We start from the raw sequence: 12,156 nt of genomic DNA, 5'->3' as shown, positions 1-12,156 counted from the left end.
GAAGCACGATTCGATTCTCAAACTACCAGGCGGGCAAGTGAACACAGGCGCATGGTGAATGAGGACTTGGCCAAGCTTTTCCATATACCTAAAACGAAACAACTCGCAGGGCCTTGGGTAGTAGACTGCCGTCCCCAACGTACAAAAGCAAACAAACCAAGAACCTTTCTCAGAACGCCGACTGCTTCCCCCATCTCCCTCCATGCTCTCCACCCCACCTTAGTGTTTAGACCGGATATTGCTATGTAGGCCTGGCTAGCCTCTCAAACACGGGTCCTTCTGCCTCTGCCTCCTCGGTGCTGGGATTCCAGGCCTGCACCACCAGGCCCAGTGTGAGCCTTCCTTCCTTCCTTTCTTTCTTTTTTTCTTTCTTTCTTTCTTTCTTTTTTTCTATTTTCGAGACGGGGTTTCTCTGTGTAGTTTTGGAGCCTATCCTGGCACTCGCTCTGGAGACCAGGCTGGCCTCGAACTCACAGAGATCCGCCTGCCTCTGCCTCCCAAGTCCTGGGATTAAAGGCGTGTGCCACCAACGCCCGGCCGAGCCATGCTTTCTTAATCCCTGGGAAATGCTCATTTCTGAAAGTCACAGACAAGCAGACGCCTCACTATTTGGAAAGCTGCTTCAGAACTGGGGAAAGCAACACACAAAATCTTGTACTCGTGATGAACAAACTGTCTAAAATGCTGAGAGAGACCGCACAGTGCCACTAATTAAAAGTTATACCAGGGAGGGCTGGAGAATTGGCTCAGTGGTTAAGAGTACTTGCTGTTCTTACAGAGAACGTGGGTTCCATTCCCAGCAGCCACATGGTGGCTCACAACTGCCTGTGACTTAAGTTCCAGGGGATCCAACACCTTCTTCTGACCTCTTGGGTACTAGACAATCATGTACCACACATACATACATACATACATACATACATACATACATGCAAGAGAAAATATCCTCACACACATAAAAATAAAATAAATAAATCTAAAAAAAAAAAAGTTATAACAGTCTGGAGAGATGGCCCAGTGGAAGGACCAGAGTTCAGTCCCAAGCACCCACAGTGGGCAGCTCGCACCGCCTGTCATTCCATCTCCAGGAGACCCAGTGCCCTTGTCTGGCTCCTTGGGCTCACACACGAATACATATAACACATACATATAAATAAATATTTTTAATTTTTTAAAAGATCTAACAACCCCACTGAGGAGACAGAGGCAGGTGGATCTCTGTGAATTTGATACCAGCCTGGTCTACAGAGTGAGTTCCAGGACACAGCCTCCAAAGCAAAACAGAGAAACCCTGTCTCAAAAACTAAAAGAAAAAAAGATATACCATCCTAGCATGGCAGTGAATGCCTGTCATCTCTGTATTTGGCAGGGAGAGGCAGGGGAGTTCTGAGTTAAAGGTCAAACTTGAGACTGTGTTTAAAATTACATGGTGGAGGCTGTTCAGCAGGCAATAGTTTGCACACACACACACACACACACACACACACACACAGGAGGAGGAGGAGGAGAAAGAAAAGGAGGAAGAGGAGGAGGAGGAAAGGAAAAGAAAAAAAATTACAGGTACCAGAGTCCTACAGTAGAACACATGGGTGCCTTGCAGTGTGTGTGTGTTTGATGTCCAGCAGAGTTCCCAGCATGCACTTCTCTGCATTTACAAAGGAAGGGCAAGTCCCCCTGAGGGGCAGCGCCAAGGTGAAGGACTCAGTTTCAACAGTCTCATGCTAGAGGCCCAACTCTGAGGGTCCCAAAGATCCCTATATCACCAAAGTGGAGTGATGGAGGATATGGGGGAGAAAGCCATTGTCTGGGGGGCGCTACCAAATCTTTCGTTTTCCTGGGAGGGACCAAGCTGGCTGCTGCTTCAGCCATCTCAGGTCTGGCTCTGAGCGTGCTGCTGGAGCCAGGGAAGGGGAACTACCATCAGAGTGAGCTGATGCCGGCATTAGAGATAAGGTGGGGAGGCAAGGTCACTAAGAAAGACCCAATGGAAGAACAAAGTGAGTGAGTGAGACTCACTGGGGACATCCAGTCCCTCTGCTGATCCGAAACAGAACATGAGGAGCAAGCAGGGGACAAGCTGTTGATTATGCTGTCCTTGCAAAGCCTGGAAACCCCTCAGTTCCTCTTATCTGGTGCCTCTGCCTTGGAGGGGGATGGTCCCCAGCCTTAGAGGAATGTTCCCCAAATGGTTAGCACCCAGCAGAAATTGGACCCCAAGTTTAAGGCGGTGAAAGAGATGCTGACTGGAGGCAGAGATGCCCATCCTGCTTGTAGCTGCCCACAGGACCTCTGCAAGGCCAAGGGGAGAGCTTTTGTCTGAAAGCAGCCTCTAGGATTGGAGAGATGGCTCCGTAGTTAAGAGCACCGGCTGCTCTTCCGGAGGACCTGGGTTTGATTCCCAACACCCACTACATGGCTCACAGCTACCTACAACTCCAGTTTCAGGGTATCCAATGCCCTCACCTGACCTCCATAGGCACCTGGTACACACGTGGTGCACAGACATACATGTAGGCAAAACCCCCATACACACAAAATAACTTTTAAAAAACACCATTGCCAGTCCCAGCACTCGGGAGGCAGAGGCAGGCAGATCTCTGTGAGTTCAAGACCAGCCTGGTCTACAAGAACTAGTTCCAGGACAGCCTCCAAAGCCACAGAGAAACCCTCCCTGTCTCGAAAAACAACCTGTAACTATCACTGAGCTGATGGGAACTAAGACTGGCAAAGCTGTTTCCTTTTGGGAGTGGAGCTTTTTGGTAGCTGTTAACCTGAACCCAGGCCCCTGACCCCTGACTTCTGGAGAACTTTTGGGAAGCCAGGCTGACCTCTGAGCAATGCCAAGTGTCAAGAAAGAACAATGAGGCCCCAAACAGAAAGCTGCGCAAGGAAACACAGTGCTGGCAAAAGGGTTCTGAGTTGAAAGGGGTACAGGGAACAGATCCCATGGTGAAATAGGGGGTGGGGTGGGGGCTCCTGAACAGACAGATCCTCAGAGGAGTCCAATCGGGGCGAGAGGGGTGTGTGTGTGTGTGTGTGTGTGTGTGTGTGATGTTGAAACCAGGATCCCAAGCTGAGGCCCCGGCAATGAAGAAGATAATTAAAGAGACACTTACCCTCTGCCCTTTAGCTGTCCGGCTTAAAGACTATATCACCTTTTGGTCATTTGCAAAATTAGTGTGTTTAATATTTATGTGGAAATCAGAGCTTGGAGTTGACATCCAAAGAAAAGATGCAAGGGCCAGGAATGTGCTGGGTTAGAAGGCTGGCCCAGCACACAGAAAGCCAGGCTCCATCCCCAGCTCTGCAGAGGTGAGTCACAGGGGCACAACTCTGCAATTCCAGCCTTGGATAGGAAAAGAGGAGCAGAATCCAAGGTCATTCTCAACTGTATGGGGAGTTCGAGGTCAGCCTGGGATATATGAGACCCTGCTAGAAGAAAAGGAAGAGAGGGATGAAAAAGAGGAGGAGAAAGAAGAGAAGGAAGGAAGGAAGGAAGGAAGGAAGGAAGGAAGGAAGGAAGGAAGGAAGGAAAGAAGGAAGGCTACAAAAGGACTCTACTTTTTTCTCTGTCAAAGGAATGGACACACAGACCAAGAACTTGGCGGAACTTGGCCAAACTCAGCACGGGTGGGACCGTACAGCCCAAGACAACCCTGGGATTCTTATCACACCGGCCTGTGAGTTGGCTTAGCAAGTGAAGGCACTTCCCACCAAGCCAGAAATCTGTTTCATCCTCAGGACCCACATGGTGGGAGGAGAGAACTGACTCCCACGGTTCTCTTCTCGCTCTCACACACACGAATACACAGATAAATAAAATATAATTTTTATATTATTTTTCCAGAAGTTCAGGCTTACCAAGGGCATGGGATTTAAGGCCTGGCTTGTGCCACACAGGGAGGGTTTCACATCTTGCCTCTACTTTAAAGTATGGGGCTCAACTCCACTTTGTCCAAAGCCTTTGAGCCAAGCATGGCTGAGTAACAAGGATGGTTGCAGTCAGGTTTGACCTTGTGGTCCCAGAGAGAATTCCCACAATTTCACATTCCAGGAAGGGCCAGTGTACCAGTCCTTGCCCAGCCCAGAATGCAAGCCTGCAGCTAGGAGGCAGCACGTTGTGGACATTGAACTTTTTTGTTTGGTTGGTTTTTTTTCTTTTTTTTTTTTTTTTGTTTTTTTTTGAGACAGGATTTCATGGCCTGACGCTGAACTTTTTAGGTGAGAGATATTTACCTCCATATTCCCCAACCAGGACTGGAGTGGACACCCATCCCTGTGGTGCTGAACAGAGACAGTGGAGGCAGCCTGGGCCCTATGCTATTGTCCCTCCAAGAAAGTATAACAGTTACACTCACTGTAAATTAGAGGAAGGCCTCAGACACTGGGAAAGAAACAGACATCTCCCATCCCCCAATTTAAACAGATTGTAAACAAATCCTTTTCCCTTTACCGGGTCTGTTTCCTAATTTCTTTGAAATACAAGGAAATGGAGTCAACAGTTTCCCGGGCCTTAGTACAGTGGATCTGTGGGGTGGAGGCAGAAAGTTCTGGAATAGGAGGTAAGACTAAGAGGACTTTTCTGCTTTCTCCTTCCTCACTGAGGGTGTTTTCTTCACACCAGCTGACTTTGGGAAGGTGACATGAAAAGAGCTGTCATTTGCGACACAGCAGGAAATGGCAGATTCCCCACCCCCCCACACACACACCCCACCCCTCCACCCATCTACCCCCCACACACCCCACCCCTCCACCCCCCACACACACACACCCCTCCACCCCTCCCACACACACACCCCATCCCTCCACCCCCAACACCAGGGACCTGGTGTCAACAAACTGACACCTCTGAAACCAGGCACAGGGAATATTTACAATTACTTATATACTTGGTTTTCATCCCAGTTATGACATTTAAAACACTTCCTTGTTGAATTCTAAAACTTAGAAGGCGCGGTCGGTCATGGTTTCAGACCTGTTTTTTTTTTGGGGGGGGGTTGTTTTGATTTTTTTCCAGACAGGGTTTCTCTGTGTAGCCCAGGCTGTCGTGGAACTCACTCTGTAGACCAGGCTGGCCTTGAACTCACAGAGAACCACCTGCCTCTGCCTCCCCAGTGCTGGGATTAAAGGTGTGTGCCACCACCACCTGGTAACCTTAGTTGTTTTGTTTTGTTGGGTTTTTTGTTTGTTTTTGTTTTTAAAAACATGAGTGGAAGGGCATGGTTGCATACAACCCATAATCCCAGCACTCTTAGAGGCAGGAGGACCAGGAGTTCAAGTTTATCCTAAGTAACATAGCAAGTTTGAGACCAACCTGGGCTACATGAGACCCCATAGTAGGGGGACCGAGAGGAGGGGTGGCACACTATGACAGAACACCAGGTGTGGTGAGCTGTATACTCGAGACTTAGACTGGAATTTGCTGAAAGTTCAAAGCCAAGGCCAGCCTAGGCTACAGTATGAGAGCTTGTCTCTAACAGCATAAAATGAGGAGGGGATGGCAGCAGCTGCAGTGGCCGGGGCCCTGGCAGGTCTGACCGGACGCTGAAGGTCTCGTGGGCACTCTGCACTAAGGACCGAGCAGAGAGGCGGGTGATGGGCAATGGGCCAACCTGCCCTCCTGTCAAAGGACCAGAACGCACCGCCCTGGCCACTTGACTTCCTTGCCTAGACTGAGAGGACCGAGGGCGAGCCTGGAGACCAGGCAGGGAAACAAAGAAGTCACTATGATAGACAAACAGACCTAGGACAAAACAGTTCTGCCCTGTTGAGGGTGAGCCTTAAAAAATCCCTGAGGGAAAACTGGAGAATCCTGTTTCCAGGTGCCACATTCTTGGTGGGGAAGATGTTTTCCTAAGTTTCTAATAAATTAGACACCGATCTCTTAAAGACTTCTGCACATGACTAGAGGGCAGCTCTGCGGTTAAGAGCTCACAGTACTGTCTGAATGTCTGTCTGTCTGTCTGTTTTCCAAGGCAGTGTTTCTCTGTGTGTAATAATCCTGGCTGTCCTGGAACTTTTCAGTAGATCAAACTGGTCTCAAACTCAGAGATTCCCCTGCCTCGCCTCCTGAGTGCTGGGATTAAAGATGAGTGCCACCACACCTGGCTGTCATACTGCTCTTACAGAGGACCTGAGTTCAGTTCCCAGCACCCATATTGAGCATCTCAGCTCCAGGGGTATCTGAACTATCTTCTGATCTCCAAGGGCACTGCACTCATTGTTAGTATTAGGGTGTCTCTACTGGCCTGTCCTTGGGGTTCTGACAGGACATGACCTCTCTCTCTCTTTCTCTCCCTCTCTCTGTATGTCTGCCCCCCACACACACACCTCTGCCCCCTTTTCCTCTCTTTTGCTGCTCCCATCCCTGGAAGCCAGTCTCCCTGCTTCCCTTTCCCCTTTTTACAATCCTTTTCTCCTAATAAAAAAACCCCTGTGCTTGAACTCTGTTGCATGTTGTCTTTCTCCATCAAACCACTCTCTTAACTCACAATACTCATGTGCACACAAACACACAAACTTACACATAACCTAAGAAGAGAATCTTTAAAAGTCTGATAGAGCAAATGTTCTTTGTGCCAGGTACCAGATGACCAAGAGCCAAAAGCTCAGGAGTTGCTCTTGGGCCCTTGAAGACATACAGCAGTTAATGAATGCAGGCTGAGCCCCAAAGCAACACAGGCCATGTTGTAAATAATAATAATAATAATAATAATAATAATAATAATAAAAGACATCTAGGACTTTTGCAGTTGCAGAAAACTGAGTTAATTACATTCATTCCCTGGTCATGGCATGTGCTGTCATCTGTCTGTTTCGTCCTTTCCCATTTAGTCATAGCCCCTTCCATCTCCCCAGAGGAGATACCTACTTTGGTATCTGTAAAGGCATACTGAAGTGAACTGGGCACCGAGGTTCATGTTTGGAACCATAGGACTCGGGAAGCAGAGGCAAGAGAATCATGGTGAGTTCAGGGCCAACCTGGGTTGCATGAGGCTGTCTCAAAACAAACAGAGGTCTGGGGAGGGTGGTGTAGCTCAGGGGATAAGGTGGTTATCCAGTGTACCCAAGGCCCTGGGTTTGGTCCCTGGCACAATATAACCTGGGAAGCACTGGAGACAATCAGAACTTCAAGGTCATCATCGGCCACCCAGCAAGTTGGAGACCACCCAGACCCACATGAGATGAGAGAAACAAGGCTGATAGGACGGCTCAGTGGGTAGGGGGGTTAGCTGATACGCCCAGTGACCTGAGTTCAATCCCTGCAAACCACAGGATGGAAAGAAACACCACCAACCTTTCCCCTCCCCTCCTGTCCTAGTTAGCCTCAACTATTAACTTGACACAGTCTACAGCCATCCCAGGGACTCTCAAGTGACGGACTGCCGGGTCAGATTGGTCTAGGGCCACATCTCCGAGGGACTGTCTTGACTGATGACTAATGTGGGAAGGCCCAGGCCACTGTGGGTGGCTCTGTCCCTAGGCAGGTGGGCCTGGACTTCATGAGAAAGCTATCTGAGCACCAGCCTCACAGTGAGCAAGCTGAAGCCTGAAGCAACAAAGTTGCATTCCTCTGTGGGTTCTGCTTCAAGTTTCAGCCTAAGGTCCTGTCTGAACTTTCTATCAATGATGAACTGTGACCCGGAAGTGTAAGCCAGATGAATCTCTTTCCCTAACTGGGTTTTGGTCTGTGTTTTATCACAGCAAAAGAAGGAACTAGAACCCCCACACACACCAAACTAACTAGATAGATAGATAGATAGATAGATAGATAGATAGATAGATAGATAGATAGATAATGCAAGACACAAAAGTCTAACAAGCAAAAAACCTCTTTAATACTTTAATTCGTAGCTGCTTTATAACTTCTGTGCTCATGAATGGCAGCACGTTTTCTACTTAATTTTGTGTTGTTTACCGGGCGTGAGAAATGAAGCCTACTAAGTCTTGTAAAGTGATCTTTCCTCCAGCAAGATCGATAAACTCCTAGATTGTAATGGTTTGTTTATTGATTCTATTGAGTTTTCTGTACAGTTTATAGCACTGAAAAATAATGACAGTTTTATCTCTGCCTCAGTCTGTTACATTTCATTTTTCTTTTTTATGTCTTTCTGTACTGGTTAGAAGCATCGATATTATGGCTGTCCTGTCCCATAGTATTACTGTCCCACAATATTAGGGGCTCTTGTCCTCGTTTGTACCCTTCCACCCTCAGTTTCTCCCTTCACTTTATGTTTAAGATCTATTTGTGTGTGTGTCTGTGTGTGTGTGTGTGTGTGTGTGTGTCCGTGTGTGCATGTGTGTGTGTGTGTGTGTGTGTGTGTGTATGTCTGTGGGTGTATATGTGTGTATGTGTGTGTGTGTGTCCCTGTGTGTGCATGTGTGTGTATGTCTGTGTGTGTGTATGTGTGTCCATGTATGTGTGTGCGTGCATGTGTGTGTGTGTGTGTGTCTCTGTGTGTGTGTGCGTGCATGTGCGCACATGCACCTGAATGAGTTTATACGCACCATATGCATGCAGGTTCTCTCAGGTGAGGAGTGTGTCAGATCCCTGAAACTGGAGATACAAATGGTTGTGAGCCACCTCGTGGGTGCTGGGAACTGATCCCAGATCTTCTGCAAGAGCAGTGAGCACTCTTAACCACTGAGCCTTCTCTCCAGCCTCCTTATTGATTAGGAGGTCAGAAAGCACTCTTGTGCGGGTGGTGGCACTCAGAATGGTCCAGGGTTTGTAGGCTTTCCTACAACTCAGCCTAGGCCGTCCTCAACCCCTGGCAACAGGATTATTTACATTTATACCAAGAAGGTTGGCAAAGGGGCTGGAGAGATGACACACATGGGCCCACGAACATGCAAATGCACATACATACACACAGCATGCACACGCTACTCACATACACACGCAAAAGAAAAAAGAAAGAGATCAGTAACACAGGGTGGAGGAAGCAGCCCAGTGGAAGACTGCTTGTCCTGCATGCACGACCAAGGTTCACCCAACACTGGGACTAAAAGAAAAAGAGAGTTTGGGGTCTCACTGTCCAGGCTGGTCTCAACTCCTGAGCACTTTCAAGCAACTGGAACTATGGGAATGTGCCATGATGCCGGTCTTCAAGATCTTTCTTGAGGACTTTGGAGTCCTTTTGGAGTCTGGCCCATTGTTGTCTCACAGAAATAAAGAAAAGAGAGGCAGAGAGAGAGAGACAGACAGGGAAAGAGCCATTGCTGTCTGGAAGCTCCACTCAGGGAGGGCCTGAGTCACTATTGATTCGGTTACCACCACACCCAGACTTTACCATCACCAACAACCCCCTCTCCCCCTCCCTTGACTAGAATTCCACAAAGGACCTCCTCCCAAAGCCACAGTTCAGTAGCTTGGAGAAAGAGGCAAAACCTGGGGTTGTTTTCCTATTCCACCACTAGGGGGTGATACATCACATTCAATTCAAAACTATGGCCACTTAGCCACCTCCAGGCGGCATCCTTAGCCCAAGACAAGGCTCAGGGGATTACCAAGAATGGGGCATCCTGGAGACAACGCCAGCAACAAGAGACTTCTTCCCAGGCTCACGCATAATCTATAATCTATTGGTTCAGAGAATGCCCCTTCCAGAAGAAATGAGCTAAGGAATTGCTTGTGCACACGTCTTTATGGCGGGGTCTTAGTCATAACACAGATCTGAGCTAGAATGGTCTAATGAGAGCAGAGCTTGAGGGGGAAAGATGGTTGCAAAGACAGAGTGAGCCTCTGTCAGGGGTGAAGAAGGCGCTATCATCTCACCTGTTCCACACCCCTGCCACCTACAGAGGGAGGGCTGGGTGGAGACTGCCCCTGTATGCAAATAGTTAGACACTGGGAGCTCACTTCCTAAAAAGATCTGGCCCCCGTTCTTTAAGGATCCAGGGCTAGAATTAGAGTGGACTCCTCCACACGCAGCATTTTTTTTTGGGGGGGGGGATTCTTGGGGATGCACACCTGTAAATCCGACACTTGAGAGACTAATTAGACACAAGGTTCTGAGTTAAAGACCAGAGTGATGTCCTGTGTCCGCTCAAAAATGGGATTATTTGGAAAAATGATTGATAGTTGTTTCTTCTCAAGGATGGGGGTGACTTCCTAATATTCCCTCTGGTTCCATGATCTATAACAGGAAGTGGACAGCATGGCTCCTCTCGAGCCTGTGTTCCCTCCTTAGCCTTCATTTCCACTAACCAGGGACACATATGAGTCACAGTGGTGAGTCTTTCACTGTGGCAGCCAGGGCCTGGAACCAGCAGGTTCACAGGTGGACTCCAAGATGACGGAGGCATTGCTCTACAGAAGCCATTGAACCTGTCATCTAAAAGGCGGTGGCAACAAGCTACAGAGCTTCAGGCCGGACCCCAGCCTGAAGATAGTTCCCAGAGATGCTCCCGGGCCAAGCAGGCAGTGCAGGGGACCATGTGGCAACACAATGGAGACTGTCACTGTGGGAACAGGCAGCCAGGCTCAAAGACCGATGTCAAAGGCTGACATCCACATGATAAAAGGGGAGAAGCAACTCTGGCAAGTAGTTCTCTACCTTGGTGTGGCCCCGCCCACCCATGCAAATAAATTAATGTATTCAAAATGTAAATTAAAAGGCAGGGAGAGATACCAAGGCCCAAGCATGTTTTAGATGTAATAGCTTTTGTTGTTGTTTTAAGAATTTATTTTTTGTTTTTGTTGTTGTTTCTTTTTCTGAGGTAGGGTCTATGTAGCCCAGACTTCCTTGAACTCATGATGCCCCTGCCTCAGCCTCTCATGTGTGCTGGGATAGCATCTGTGCATCACCGTGCCTGGCTTGGAGTCGAGTTTGACAGTGAATCTCGCAGTTTGTCACAGCGTGTGAGAGTGTTTCTCTTGCAGATTATTATTATTATTATTATTATTATTATTATTATTATTATTCTCTCATATATTACATCCTGAACCGAAGTTCCCCCTCCGTGCTCCTCCCCCATCTTTCATTTTTAAGGTCTCATTATAACACTGTACCACCCACTGTGAGGTACAATTCATGCCTTTCGGCACACTTAAAGAATTGAGCAATCATTGCCATATTTTCACTTTTTTTCTGTTTGTTTATGAGGGGTGCTCATGCCACGAAACATGCGGGTAGAGGTCAGAGTCAGTTCTCTCCTCCTATCATGTGGACCCCAGGAATCAAACTCAGGTCCTCAGGCTTGGTGGCAATTGCCTTTAGTGCCTGAGCCATCTCATCAGTTTCTTTTTTTCTTTTTCTTTTTTTTTTTTTTTTCTTTTTGGTTTTTCGAGACAGGGTTTCTCTGTGGCTTTGGAGGCTGTCCTGGAACTAGCTCTTGTAGACCAGGCTGGTCTCGAACTCACAGAGATCCTCTGCCTCTGCCTCCCGAGTGCTGGGATTAAAGGCATGTGCCACCACTGCCTATTACTAGTATTCTTATTTTGTCTCCTGTTCGGTTGGTTGGCTTTGGTTTTTCTGTTTTGTTGGGTTGGGTTTGGCTGTTTGGTTTCATTGTCAGAGTCTTGTTATATCACCCAGGCCATGCCCCTGCCTCTACCCTTTGAGTGGGACCACAGACATATTTCCCATGAATGTCACATGACTCTGGCCTCAGATTATTTCCAGCACTTACTCAGAGCTGGGAGCTGTTGCACACCCAAAGCAGGTTTCCAGTTCATTAATCCACATTCTGCTCCAGCTCCAGCAAGGGCACTGGTATGCCTCACTACAACAGTCCGCTCTGGCTGACGGGGAATCTATCATCACTGGTCACAGAGGCACTCACAGGGTCCATCCCCACACTCACAGGGTCCATCCCCCACACTCACAGGGTCCATCCCCCACACTCACAGGGTCCATCCCCCACACTCACAGGGTCCATCCCCACACTCACAGGGTCCATCCCCACACTCACAGGGTCCATCCCCACACTCACAGGGTCCATCCCCACACTCACAGGGTCCATCCCCCACACTCACAGGGTCCATCCCCCACACTCACAGGGTCCATCACACTCACAGGGTCCATCACTCACAGGGTCCATCCCCACACTCACAGGGTCCATCCCCCACACTCACAGGGTCCATCCCCCACACTCACAGGGTCCATCCCCCACACTCACAGGGTCCATCCCCACACTCACAGGGTCCATCCC

Source organism: Cricetulus griseus, chromosome 4 (genome assembly GCF_003668045.3).
Source record: "Cricetulus griseus strain 17A/GY chromosome 4, alternate assembly CriGri-PICRH-1.0, whole genome shotgun sequence".
NCBI lineage: Eukaryota > Metazoa > Chordata > Mammalia > Rodentia > Cricetidae > Cricetulus > Cricetulus griseus.
The sequence above is the reverse complement of the archived record's forward strand: the minus strand, read 5'-3'. Positions refer to the sequence as shown.